The 14,042-nt window shown below is 42.5% G+C and overlaps 1 pseudogene; it reads left to right on the top strand.

Moving 5' to 3' along the window:
* The first annotated feature begins 11,428 nt into the window (after positions 1 to 11,428).
* Positions 11,429 to 11,579, top strand: LOC121822985 (U1 spliceosomal RNA; annotated as a pseudogene).
* Positions 11,580 to 14,042: the final 2,463 nt, after the last annotated feature.

The raw sequence follows: 14,042 nt of genomic DNA, 5'->3' as shown, positions 1-14,042 counted from the left end.
CTACACATACTAAGCAAGCTCTCTATCGCCAAGCAACATCTCCAGCCCTTGGTTATTTGTTTATTTATTTCTTTCACCATGCTGGGGGCTGGACCCAGAGCCTTTGACAAGCTGGACAAGCCCTCTACAGCTGAGCGACATCCCCACTCCAGTCATTTCATTTTGAAACTACTTTTAAAACAGGAAACTGAAGATGTAAATGATGTTTTTATGAGTATTTACGATATTGCCCAAGAGTATAAAATACATTTCTCCACCCACTCATTAACGCTCCTAGGTTATTGAGACCCAGCTGTCCTTGAAAAACACAGATTTGCATAAATATTAGACAAAGAGAGAAGTAAGATAGTAAGCTGCTAGAGAGACCAGCTCTTACTTCATACTTTTATCTTATTCCAAGGTCTTTCTTAATGTAGCTGTGGCTGTCCTGGGACTTGCTAGGTAGACTAGGCTGGCCTCAAATGCCCAGAGATCCACCTGCCTCTTCCTCTGGGCACTGGGATTAAAGAAAGGTGTGTGCCACTACTCCTTGCTTATATTTTTCTTTCTAAACTTCCACAACCCTGGGTGGAGTGTTGTCCATAAAAGAATAATCAAGTAAATCATTGTACGGAATTGCACAATAGGATAGTCCAGCAAGTGCTTAAGGACCTGATAGTTGAGATGAGAGTCAACACAAAGGTTGAAAGGCTGCCTGCAGACTGAAATGCCATGCCCACCGTCTTGGCCAGGCTTTGCACAGAGGTTGCCGCACATTCTTCCCCAGGTTCAGGCTTCCTGTGTTGCACTGGAGCTCCCTCTGGAAGATTCTGCCTAGAGAAAACTTGCTTCCTTACAGCCAACTCATTTTTCTGTTCTAGCAGTTTCCTCCAAGATTGGAACATTCCATCCTGCAGGGAACCTGATTAAGACAGGAAGGAAATGGCTCAAAATAGCTTCAGGAAGTCCCTAAAACTGACCAGATTCACTAGGCTCCTCCTTCTCCAAGAGTATATCAACAGTAAAGACTGGTGAGCCTCACTCTGGGACAAGCTGAGCTTCGAAAAAGACTCTCAGATGAACTGAGCTGCTTTGGAAGAGGCTCAGTCCATGCAGTGGTAACACAAACAGCCCAAGAGAAGTAGAGACCACCCGAGCTGTGTAGAGGAAACAGACAGGCAAAGCTGCCTAGAAGAGACTCAGACCAGCTTAGCCATTGGAAAAGACACTCTCCAACCTGCTGAGCTGTCTGCAGGTGTATTGCAGGTTCCTAACTTTCATGAGCTGGTGCTTATGCTGGGGTAAGCTTTTGTGAGACAGCCATCTTTGAGTCACCTCTGCTCCTGTAAGAAACCCCTCACCCATATTCCTGTAAGTAGCCCCAATAAAACCTACTGGTTCACCAAATTAGACATTGGTGCAATCATTACTTTAATCTGTTGTAGCCTCCATTACTGGAGTAGATAGATATGTGTGTGTTATTTTTCCCCAGGAAAAGTCTGTAACACATACACACACACACACACACACACACACACACACTATACATCAAGGACTATTTCCCTTTCCTACTTCCTTACAAAGAAGATAAATGACACTCTATTCCATTCCTGGCTTCTCTTCTCCCAAGAAAGTAATCATTTCGACAACTTTCCTTTTAGTAATTCAGAAGCCAATAATAGAAGAAGGACATGGGTAGTGAACTCCACTCAAGTTTTCTCCTCTTGCAATACTGAGGATTGACCCTAGGGCATCTTATGTGTCCAGCAAGTGCTCTACCACTTAGCTGTGTCTCCAGCCCAAGCTTTCTTCTTCTACATGGCTGAGCAGAAGCCAGCCACATGTTGCACCCCATGACATATTTTGTTGTAGATACATTAAGCTCAGTAATACCTGGAACCACTGGAATGTTCCTTCGTCTATTCTTCGTAGTAGCCTCTCAGTCAGTATCCTTTATTTATGCAGCTTATGTTTTTCCTGACTCCCTCTCCTTTGTCCAACTCCCTAGACAGTAGAGCTATTAGAACATGTTGATGTAACTCTTGCCCCATCATAGTCCTGGGGCTGGAGCCCTGAAGTATGACCTGCTGATTTAACAGGGCTCGACACTGACTGGATCCATTCTCACCACATGGGTGAGCCTGTCTGCAAGGGGAAACTCCTGGGAAAGTCAGCTCCAAATTTCAGTTTTTTTCTTAAGACCGTTTCTGAAAGTTGATTTGATTGGAGTAGCATTCTTACATTGAAACACGTCAGTGACTTCCCAAGAGGCTACATGATGTGTTCCACCACCCCCACCCCAGGGATGTCATAGTGGGTTCTCTTTCCAGACCCCACAATGATATCCTATAGAGTGGGAGATACTGCAGTGGAGGTACTGAATAATTTATACATGTCGACCAATAGCTTCCTGTTGAACCCAGATGCTGTTTGAATGGTGGCTCATCTATCCCAAATGGGATATTGCTAGAATTCTTTTCTCCATTAGGGCTTTCTGTTATCAACGAGCTTGGAAGAGGCAAGAAATCAGTGTGAGAACTCCAGTTTGAGGCAAGCGGTAGAAGATTATCTTAGTTGAGATGACTATTACTGTGAGGAGACACCATGACCATGGCAACTCTTATAAAGGAAAACATTTAATTGGGGCTGGCCTATAGTTCAGAGGTTTAGTCCATTGTCATCATGGTAGAACATAGTGGTGTGCAGGCCGACATGGTGTTGGAGAAGGAGCTGAAAGTTCCACAGCTTATCCACAGGCAACAGGAAGTGAACTGAGTACCACACTAGGCATAGCTTGAGTATATGAGACACCAAAGCCATCCCCCACAGTGACACACTTCCTCCAACGAGGCCTCACCTCCTAATTGTGCCACCCCCCATAGGCCAAGCATTTAAACACATGAGTCCATAGGGGCCATACCTATTCAAACTACCACAAATATGAACCAAGAAATTAATTTTGAAAAAACTGAAATTAAAGTTATTCATTGGTTCGACAAACACATATTAGGTATTGTCTATAATCAATGAATAGAACTAGAGCACTGGTCAACCAACACAACATGAGTTATTAAGAGTATAAGTTATGGGGACTCAAGAACCCTCTGGCAGGGAATGAAAATTGCTTGTAAATAGGGATTTTATGTGTAGGTCAAGTTTGTATCTTTTATAAGTGCAATTCCAATACCCAATTTTTGAAAATTAATTAATTAATTAATTAATTAATTAATTTTTGAAAATTAATTTATTCTTTGACAAGTATGCAGATATGATATATATGATACAATGAGTATATATATGAATATATATATATACATATATATATATATATATATATATATATATATATATATCTGAGTATATATATATCATTCTGGTCCTGTTCATCCATTCACCCTCTCTTATCCTTCTCCTAATGTCCAGCAACCCCCCCTCCCTCCCAAGTCCCCATCCCACTTTCACTTTTTGTTTTACTTTGTTTTCACTTTCTGACCCCACTGGGTTGAACCAGGGCCACTTGTGTGACACTATCCACTGAAAAAAGAGTGATAACTCCACTCCTCAGTGGCTGTGTCACCAAAGACAATGACTACATCCCCTACAGCATCCCTCAAGAACGTTAGCTCCCGTAGTCAAAACAGGACCCCATGAGCCCCCTCCCTCATCTATAACTGATACTTCTTAGTCTAGTTATATGAGCCCTGTGCAGGCAACCACAGCTGTGAGTCAGTGAGCATCATAGCCATGCCATGTCCATAAGACAGCATTTCAGTCTTCATCTGTATCATCTAACTTTTACGTTCTTTCTGCCCCTCACCCCTTTTGCGATGATCTGTAAACTTCAGAGGGGATGATATGCCTGTCTTTAGTGCTCAGCACACAATAACAACTAATTCTCAGCACCTAGACCAGCCACAAGTTTCTGCATTAACTGTCATTCACTGCAAAGATAAAGCTTCTTTGATCAAGGCACTAACCCATGGGTGTAAACATAACTATTCAACAGGCATTTTGAAAGCATGTCCAATTAGCAAGACAAAATTAGTAAAGTGGCCCTAGTGACTATAACTTCCCCCGCCATGAGTCTTTGAGCCAGTACCGGGCATGAGTTCTCCTCTGTAGAGCAGGCTTCAGATTAAACAAGGAATCAGTGAGTTTCCCCTGTAACAGTCATGCCATTATTGAACCAAAAACTACCCCTTGCCTGGTCCAAAACGCAACTTTCAGTTGTTTGTTGTGTTTGTTTTTTGTAACAGGGGCTCCCTGTGTAGCCTTGAACTCATAGGCATCTGCTTGCCTCTGCCTTCAGAGCATGGGACTTAAAGTATGTGCCACCACAGCTGGCTCCAACACCTAACTTTTGAGAAACAAGGGCTATAAAATGGACCTAGACCCTGAAAGACTGGATATTGACTGTGAGTTGAATTCTATTGAAAATTATCACAGAGAAACACTAACTAAAATAGGACTAGACATTTAAAATAATGCTATATCCTACTTAAGGTTACCATGAAACATCATGATCAAAAGCAAGTTGGGGGGTAAAGGGTTTATTTGGCTTACACTTCCATATCACTGTTCATCCATGAAGGAAGTCAAGACAGGAACTAAAGCAGGGCTAGAACCTGGAGGCAGGAGCTGATGCAGAGACCATGGAGGGATGCTGCTTACTGGCTTGCTCATCAGGCTTGCCCATCATGGCTTGCTCAGCCTGTTTTCTTATAGCACTCAGGACCACTAGTCCAGGGATGGCACCACTCACAGTGGGCTGGGTTCTCGCCGGTTGATCACTAATTAAGAAAATGCCCTACAGCCAGATTGTACAGAGGTATTTTCTCAATTGCAGCTCCCTCCTTTTAGGTAACACTGGCTCGTGTCAAGTTAACATAAAACTAGCCAGCACATTCTAGACATAGAATAAAGGAAGAAAATCCACTTAAAATTTTAAAAGTATTATTTGTAAAATTGTTTACAAATAAATTAGTGTAAAAATTAGAAGTAAAATCACTTGGCTTGTCTGGGCTGAGGAGAGGTATGGAATGGTACTGAAAATGAAGTGCTCATGAACAGAGACCAGGTTTCCAAAAATTTCATTTCAGGCTTTGCTGCTTGTTAAAAAGGCACTCCCACCCAGTGCTCAGTCCTTTTATGGCATTTCTAGCAGAATGCTTTTTGAAGGAGCACCTCAGACAATTTCAATGAAGTACTGTTTGAGGCCTCAAGTTTATACTAATTAACAGATCTCCAAGAATATGTAAATGCTAAAAAGCTCAGAACACAATTCACCACTGTATGTGTAAGAGAGAGAGGGTAGGGGAGGAGGGAGGGAGGGAGGGAGGGAGGGAGGGAGGGAGAGAGAGAGAGAGAGAGAGAGAGAGAGAGAGAGAGAGAGAGAGAGAGAGAGACCCTAGGAACCAAAGGTAGGGCCCTGGGTGCTCTAAGCACAGATTGCTGCACAATGGCTCCAATTCACAACATTATAGTTTGCTAAGAAATTACTAATTTTATTTTGCTTAATTTTCCTCCCCACAATTCTCACATTCTTTCAAGAGTTTGTAGAGTCACTCTCCAAGTGGAAACAGTTTACTTTCATTTTAAAATAAGTTACACACAACGAGACAACGTGCAGCACTTGGAGTGGGAAGTGGGGACATTTGTGAGATCTGAATAGACATAGAAGGTTTAAGGTGACAGGCCCTGGACCAGTTTCTTCTGATAACTAGGGTACCCCACCCTCACTCAGCCTTGGGATCATCAGGAGAATCTATTCTTACACCATCCTTGCTCTGGATGTATGGTATTTCTCATGCTAAATTCTCATGAAAATATAGAATGTAGAATGCAGGAAAATAAAAACTCTAACATTCCTCTAATATGCTTGAAATGCAGAAATCTGCGCAAAAATGAAAGCAGCCTTCTCAAGCCAGCTGGTTTTACTGACATGACTAGGAAATAGTAGAAATCAGATGACAATCTTTGTAAGTGGTAGGCAGACACTTCCTGTAGACAGACACTTCCTGTTGAGCTTGTCACTTGCCAAGACCCAACGAGATCTCTACTAGGATTATAAAACTTTATTGAACACTTACTATGTGCTGGATAAAGTTCAAATTCCAATTTCATGAAAGGTCTCATTTTTTAAACTTTGGAAGTCTGTAGGGGAAGCAGGGCTTGGTGGCTCACACACCTACCTATCCCAGTGTTTGGAGAGCAGAGGGAAGGAGATTGTTGGGAGTTTGAAGCCTGGGCTACAGCGTGACACTCTCATCTCAAAACAGAAAAACAAAACTAAGACATCCCCAGGATGAACTTCCAGCTTTGGAAGTCTAGCCATGGAAGAGTAGGAGGATTTTTAACAGTGATGGCTTTTTCACTGTTGTCTGAAGGATTTTAACAGTGATGGCTAACTCACCGCTGTGTTAGACTCTTAGAAGCTCCTCTTTCAGTTTACTACTATGGGAAATAAAAGCCAAGGAGGTGACTGAAGGTATCAACATTTTTTTTTCCTGATCAAGGGGAATGATGGAAACATCAACATCAATGAAGGTGGCATTTTTTAAAGCCTCATAGAAGAATACCAAGGAAAATATTCGGTACAGGACTTCAGAGAAGGAAGCAAAGTAAAACAAATTGGAAAGAGGGAAAACAAGGCCGGTTTGTTTGGCTACTGGGGCTGTCCATCTATACAAGCGTCAGATTTAAAGCAGAATAGGACTGGTCCACACAGGACAGCGGCACTCAACTCACCAAGGCACGCCACTGGGGCTTTGTGACTGAGTAGACACTAAGGGGCGATCCTGAGGAATGTAAGATGACGGAGGTTTTGAACCTAAGTGACTGCAAATGTATTAATGGCATCTACAAGCCAGAGGAAAGAGTTGAGAGTGGGGTGGACCTGGAGGACTGACGTGGTCTACGGAGTGTAAGGTGACACTTGTATTTATGGCTGACAAAAGCCAGGGACTGGTGCTGCAGGAGACCTTTCTTGCTGAGACCTGCCTGAGTACACCATTGGCTTTCACAAATGGCCCCGGGCTGACTAGATCCACATGTGAAGTTAACCCCTAAACAGCCGCTGTGACTTAGCAGCCTGTTAGCTATAAAAATCCCTGAGATGGCTTTTCAATGAAAGGGGCTTTGTCACAGTGTGCCCAGGTGTGCTTCGACAACAGACCAGCCGGCCGTGTGATCCACCGCCCATCCTGTAGTAAGTGAAAAGCTAATTCCTTGCTGAGTCCTAAGAGGGTGTTCAGGACTCACTAACCAACGCCCCAAATGGAGAAGTTGATCATCAGGAATGGAATAGCCGAGTTTGGGGTCTAAGCCACAACTTAACAGTAAGCACCCTCCCTACAACGACATGCGTGTGCATCTGCATATTTCCATTGCCACTGTGTCACTGTTGTCTATTGCAATGGGTTTCGTTTTAAATAATATGAATTTGTCTTATTGAGGAAATGAAACAAGTATGAATAAAAAAATGGTAAATCAAGAAACTATGACATAATTTCTATTTTAAAGATAGTCACAAAATGCTTGTTCCGTTTTTTTTTTTTTTTTTTTTTTTTGTTTATTTGTTTGTTTTGTTTTTCCCGGAGCTGAGGACCGAACCCAGGGCCTTGCGCTTGCTAGGCAGGTGCTCTACCACTGAGCTAAATCCCTAATCCTGCTTGTTCCATTTTTATTCATAATTTAAATTTTATTGAAAATAGATTTTTTATACACTATATCTGATCATAGTTTCCCCTCTCCAACTTCTCCCTGATCCTCCCCGACCTTCCCCTCAACCCAAATCCACACCCTTTCTTTCTCTCTTTCATTAGAAAACAGAAAACTAAAAAAAAAAAAAAACAAGCAAAACCATAATAAGACAAAAACCAAACAAACAAACTGAAAAAAAGAGCCAAAGAAAAGTACAAGACGCTGTTTTAAAAAACATGCCAAACGTAGAGGAAAAGATCCAGGAGAAAATATCAAAGGCCTATGTGCATTAATTACTTTTCCCTTTGTTGTAACAAAATATCCAACCAAAGCAACTTAAGGAAGGAAGGAGGGGCTTACTCTGGCTCACAGTTTGAGTGTACAATGGTCCATCATGATGGCAGGAGAATGGGGTGGGTGACCACACTGCTTCCATAGTCAGGAAGCAGAGAGATGGATGCTGGTGTTGATACCTTCTCTTATTTTCTTTTTTATTTAGCTTGGGGCCCCAGCCCTTGGAACGGCACCACTCACACTCAAGGTGGAACTTTCCTCCTTTGTTAAATTTCTCTAAGTCAAAATGCCTTCACAGTGTAGAAGGATGTGTGGGGGCTGCAGCTATGTTTTACGTTTAAATTACTGTGCTTAAGAGATCCATAAAATAGAAATGTCTCTAACCTGTAAGCCTCACTTGCCCAAGGACGGATAATTTCCTGGAATGCTGGGGGCTGTTTATGTAACACACCACATGTTTTCACTTCTGTAACCAAGGTTGATTGCCCTAACTGCACAGGATGTGCTTGATCACACATAGGCAGGAGTTACATAGGCAGGAAGTACGTCAGGATGCGTGCTTGCCTCTGATTGGATGAAGGCAGGAAGTCCATGCCCTTGTTGGTTTTGCCTTTATAAGCTCCTGACTAACATAATTCAGAGCCATTCTCTGGGAATTCCAGGTATGGACCTAGCCAGTGTCCATTATCCTGGCCAGTATTTAATAAAGCTTGTTTCAAATGTGGTTCAAAAAAATTATGGTAGTGATCTTATTCTTGCCCAATAGGATTAACATATGTCTCCTAGGTGATTCCAAAGTCAGTAAAATTGTAATGAATATTAACTATCACTCTATGCCTGTGCAGCCTGAATACAACTGCTTATTTGCTTCAGGGTTTGTTGTCACTGTTATTGTTATTAATTTAAGAAGGTCAGGGTTGTTATAAGTTTGCATGGGGGACCCTGAGGCTATTCCATGTGTGCAGGGAAACAGGCTGGCATGCTGGGCAGATGCAGTGGCAGGCTGGCAGGTGGACATTCACAGCCCAAACACTGCATCCTTGTGAAAATGGTTTATTATAATAGAGAGACAAAGAGAAGATAGGAAAGAAGTGAGAGGAAGAGGTGGAGTCGAGGGGAGCACACCCTGTGGGAGGAAAAGTGGAAGAGAGAGAGGAAGAGGAGGAATCTTTCCTTAAAATGAGGCTTTTATGTCAGGATGCAGGGCAGTGCCAAGGAGCAGGTCAGAAGACTAACATTGGTTTCCATGGAGCAGCTCAGAATATTAACAAGGATGGTGCTCAGTGACACATACGTGGGAGGTTGAGTTCAAACCACAATACCTAAGAGAGACATAGCAAGAGAGGAGAGAGGAAATGACAGGGGCTGAGGAGAGCAAGAGAGAGCCACGTGAGCAAGCCAACAAGCAACTGAAGAAAATAAAAGCTAGGAGTAGTGACTCATACTTGTAATCCCAGCACTTGAGAGGCTGAGGCAGAAGGATTGCCATGTGTTTGAAGGCAGCCTGGCCTACAAAGTCTTTTCTTGACTCCAGGAAAGAAAGAGGGAAATAAAATGTTATATATTTGATATTCCCTGTCTACCTTTGCATTTTCTGTCTTCTTCCCCAGCTTCTCAGAGGTAACTGCCACTCTGAAATGCTGTATCCTTTCTGTTTGTCTTTTATGCTCTTACTACGTACCTAATCCCAATTTATAGTATGTAATATTACTCTGTGTGTTTATAATTGCACACAAATGATGTCACATTGTATTTGTCAATGCTGTATACCACAATGTCTTTATCCACTCTGCCACAGCAGGACACGGGCTGTTTCCAGTTTTCCCATGGGATGAATATTCTTGTATGTGTGTCCTTGTATATGGCTGCTTTACAGGAAGCCCATAGTAGATATGGTATTATTTAACATCAGAAATGTGCATCTTAGCCAGGTGGTGGTGGCGCACACCTTTAACCCCAGCACTCAGGAGGCAGAGCCAGGTGGATTTCTGCGACTTCGAGGCCAATCTGGTCTACAGAGCGAGATCTAGGACAGGCACCAAAACTACAGAGAAACTCTGTCTCGAAAAAACAAAACAGAACAAAACAAACAAACAGACAAAGAAATGTGTACCTTTACCTTAGAGATGGCCAGACTGAAATGCTTGCCAAGTATTCCTTCCCCAGCATTCCTGACTCAGTCACACTTGTTAAACATTAACCATTTTGCCAACCTAGTGGGTGTGTTGATTTGTGTTTCTTGGTAACTGCAACCGCTCTAGTTGGTGGTGTGAACCTATGAGAGCGGAGCCTAAAGATGAGGTGGCTAAAGTCTCATACAGTAATAGCCAACTTTATTCAGGGTCTCAGACAATTTATATCCTGAGGGTATTCTGAGGGCTAAGAATTGAACAAAGTTCACATGAAGTTAGGTTCTATACAGTCATGAGGACAACTCATGCTAGGAACATTTTTGAAGAACAAAAGTAAGATGACCGGTAATCTGAAGCAAACCCGCTCCTCTGCAGGACACCTGGGAGGGGCACGAAAGCACATTCCAGGAATAACCCACCTTGTGGAGAACACAGAGGTTAAAAGACCTTTGCCTCATCCAGTTGTGGTGTCGCATGCCTTTAATCTCAGCACTCGGGAGGCAGGTCCAGGCGGTCTGCAGATCAAGATCCAGGACAGGCACCTTGGAGTTATCTCACAAGTTCTCAGACTTCTCACACAGCTGCATTCATGGACCATGTTCCAATAGTAACTAGAGAAGCTTCTTTCAAAATATACAAGCTCTCATCCATCCACTGGAAATCTGTCTCCCATCAATTAATGAAGACAGGGCGAGGGGATATTGAGTCAGGCTGGAGAAATAAAGCCAAGGCCACCTGCTTCTGCCAAAGCCCAAGCAGTCCAAGATAACTTGGCTTTACAGTCAACAGGAAGCTACAGATGGTTCTGAAAGCTTGCCTCAGATCTTTCTAGATATGTGGAGGCTCACCTCCTAAACACCCTTCAGATGACATCCCAGTCGTACACATAGAAGACAACACAAATCTTGAAGGACTAGCCTTGAAATGATAATGGGAACTAGAGTCTGGACACAAAGTGTGATGGATCCAGGTCCCTAGATCTTTGTAATGACAGCTAAATGGTGACTCTGGGGTGGGAGTCTGTGCTCGGCAGAAGTGAACATGTTGAAACTTACAATCTACACTATCAGTCTACTAAGCAAGGGATGGGCTTCTGTGCTGGGGAAAGCATGCCCCAGGCGAATCCAGCCCTACCATTTATTTCCTTTGAGACTCAGAGGATAGAAAGTGGCAATTATTCCTAGAAGGAGAAAGGATACCTGTAAGAATTTAATACATTCAATTTTGCAATGAAATGATGGAATGGCTACTACACTCCCAGCAATACTAGGCTTAGCAGTAAAGAATTAGGCCAAGTCACAGCTGTCAAGAAGTTTCTATTCATACCTACCTGGCAGGGGAGATACCAGGATCAAGAAGGTGGTTTTCCCGGGGTGAGGCTTATCCATTGTACTCCAGATGTGCTGACCTCTTCAGTTTTCCCAAATGTGGGAACTTGTCTAATTTGTGGTAGTGGGGGACTGCATTTCCCTGGGGAGGAAAGTTCTCATTCCAGGGGTTAGGGATGTAGCAAGAAGTCCAGGATTTAAGCCTCATACCTCAGCACTAATGAGTGCAGTAGCCCAGGCTTGTAATTTCAGCACTCAGGAGGTGGAGGCAGGAGGACCAGAAGTTCCAGATCATCCTCAGATATAGAGTAGGAGGCCAGTCTGCAAGCATAAGACTCTGCCGGAATAATAAAATAAGAATAAAGAAGTTCCCATTCTAAAGGAAAGTGACCAATAATCAACAGATAATCCAACATATACCGAGTGGTGAATGCAAGTTGGGAAATTGTCAAGGCAATGGGGATGAACAAACGAAGGATAGGGCTGTCAACCAACGCTGCTCTCCTGTTAATTCACAGGCTGCCTTGGGAATTAGTTTCTAGGAGTTACTGGGGCTCTCACTTTCTTAAACTATGAAGTGGGGGAAGTCATCATCATGTGGTAGATTTTTTTTGTTTGTTTAATTCACTCAAATTCAAGTTTAGACAGTCTCTTCAACTTTGGTTTGTTTGCAACTTTATCCTTGAAGCAAAGCGGGGAGAGAGAAAAGATTGGAAGATGGCTGGAAGAAGGCTTCACTGATCTAACATTCACAAACATCTTGAAAGTTGTCCAAAATTATGGGCTTTAGTGAAGGGGGGAAGGATTTCATCAAAAACCATATTGTATATATAGACAAACAAACGTATATAATAAGAAAAGCAATAGGCAGAGACCCCCCAAGAAGCAGGAAGTGGAATTAGGCACTGTTCTTGCACTAAAGCTGTGCCTAAGTTTCCCTGTCTGTAAATAATAATAATGGGAATTCACTTCTGCCATTTTCTTTCTCCCAATTTCTCCCCCCCCCCACACTTCTGTTTTGTAGAGCAGAGATACCAACTGTTTCTTTCATTTCTGATTCTGTTTCCTTCTAATTTGATGTGGAGCTGTAACAATTTCCCTTTTTGGATAGAGAGGTCTCCATTGCAGTCAAGTTTAGCTCTGGTTTCTTCTTACAATCCTTCTATTTCTGGAACAGGGGACGAACTAGAAACCATTAACAACCCCAAGTCTGCACATCCTTTGAAAAAGCCTTGGTTGTCTTTTAAGTTTTGTTTTGTTTTGTTTTGTTTTTTTCATGTCTCATGCTTAAAGGTATCAATAAGCCACTGTTTTGAATAGATTTGTCCAAAGGACCAATAATGCTATCTTATTGGAAAATCAAATCATGTTTCTAAAAGTTTTGTTTATGTTTATGTTACGTGTATGGGTGTTTTATCTGCATGTAAGCCTATACACCACATGTGTGTAGTGCCTGAGAAAGTCAGAAGAGGGCGTCAGATCCCTAGGAACTGGAGCTACAGAATGTTCTTAGCTGCAATGTAGGTGCTGGGAACTGAGCCTGTAAGAGCTGTGTCTTTAACTGCTTAGCCATCTCTCCAGTCCTTAAATCATCTTTAAAGTGAACAGATGTTAAAGTCTTAAAATTTTGACACAAGCATACTTTTGTCTCCTTTTGATATAAACAATCTCTTACGGTTATTTTTTAAATTGCAGGTTTTCCTAGACTGAAGAAAAATGGAGAGTCTGAGGCTATCCCAGGCTATAGCCAGATCCTATGAAGGAAAACAAAACACAAGGCCAGCCCTGCTGGGACACTAGGGAGGGCATTACAAATTCAAGGGCTGCCTGTGGAGGGCAAGGCTAGGCTGAACTGTGAGAAAAAGCAATGAGACTCTGTCTCAAAGTGAAATTTTAAAAGGGGCCTGGGGTATGGCTCTGTGATAGGGGCTTCCCTGGCTGAGGGGAGGCCTTACTTTCAAGCTTTAGTACCTTAATTAAAAAAAAAAATTGAAAACATTTCCAAGCATTTTTTCATTCTTGTTTCAACTTTTAAACAGAAAAGCTGGTTGTAAAATACAGTTTAAAAGAGAATAACAACAAAAAAAAATTCAGCCCCCTCACAATACCAATTTTTTCCCAAAAATTGGTTAGAGTTGGCTGTGGTGGCACACACCTATAATCCCAGCCCTTGGGAGGCTGAGGCAGGAGGATCAAAAGCCAAACACTGACCTGAGGTACATAGTAAGGTCAGGTCTCAAATGCTAATTATAATCATAACAGTGATGGTGGTAATGGTTAGCAGTTCTTCAATGTCATTTTTAATATTGCATCAAAGAAAGAACTCTCTTGCCTTATTATATAAAGTGTCATGGAGTCTGGAGAGGTGGCTCAGTGAGTAAAGGCACTTGCTGCCAAGCCTGACAATCTGAGTTCAATGCCACATGGTGGAACCAATGTCACCAAACTGTCCTCTGACCTCCACACCTGCACCATGGCGCACAAGTTCCCATGTGCACACACATACGTGCTAAATAAATACATGTTTTTAGAAAAGGAAACTAAAACAAAGCAAAAGCCAGGAAGCATTTTCTCCCCACAATCTGGCCTCATAGTTTTTTTGTTTGTT

The sequence above is a fragment of the Peromyscus maniculatus genome, chromosome 15, assembly GCF_049852395.1.
Source record: "Peromyscus maniculatus bairdii isolate BWxNUB_F1_BW_parent chromosome 15, HU_Pman_BW_mat_3.1, whole genome shotgun sequence".
NCBI classification, from domain to species: Eukaryota; Metazoa; Chordata; class Mammalia; order Rodentia; family Cricetidae; genus Peromyscus; species Peromyscus maniculatus.
This window is presented reverse-complemented; position numbering and strand designations above follow the sequence as displayed.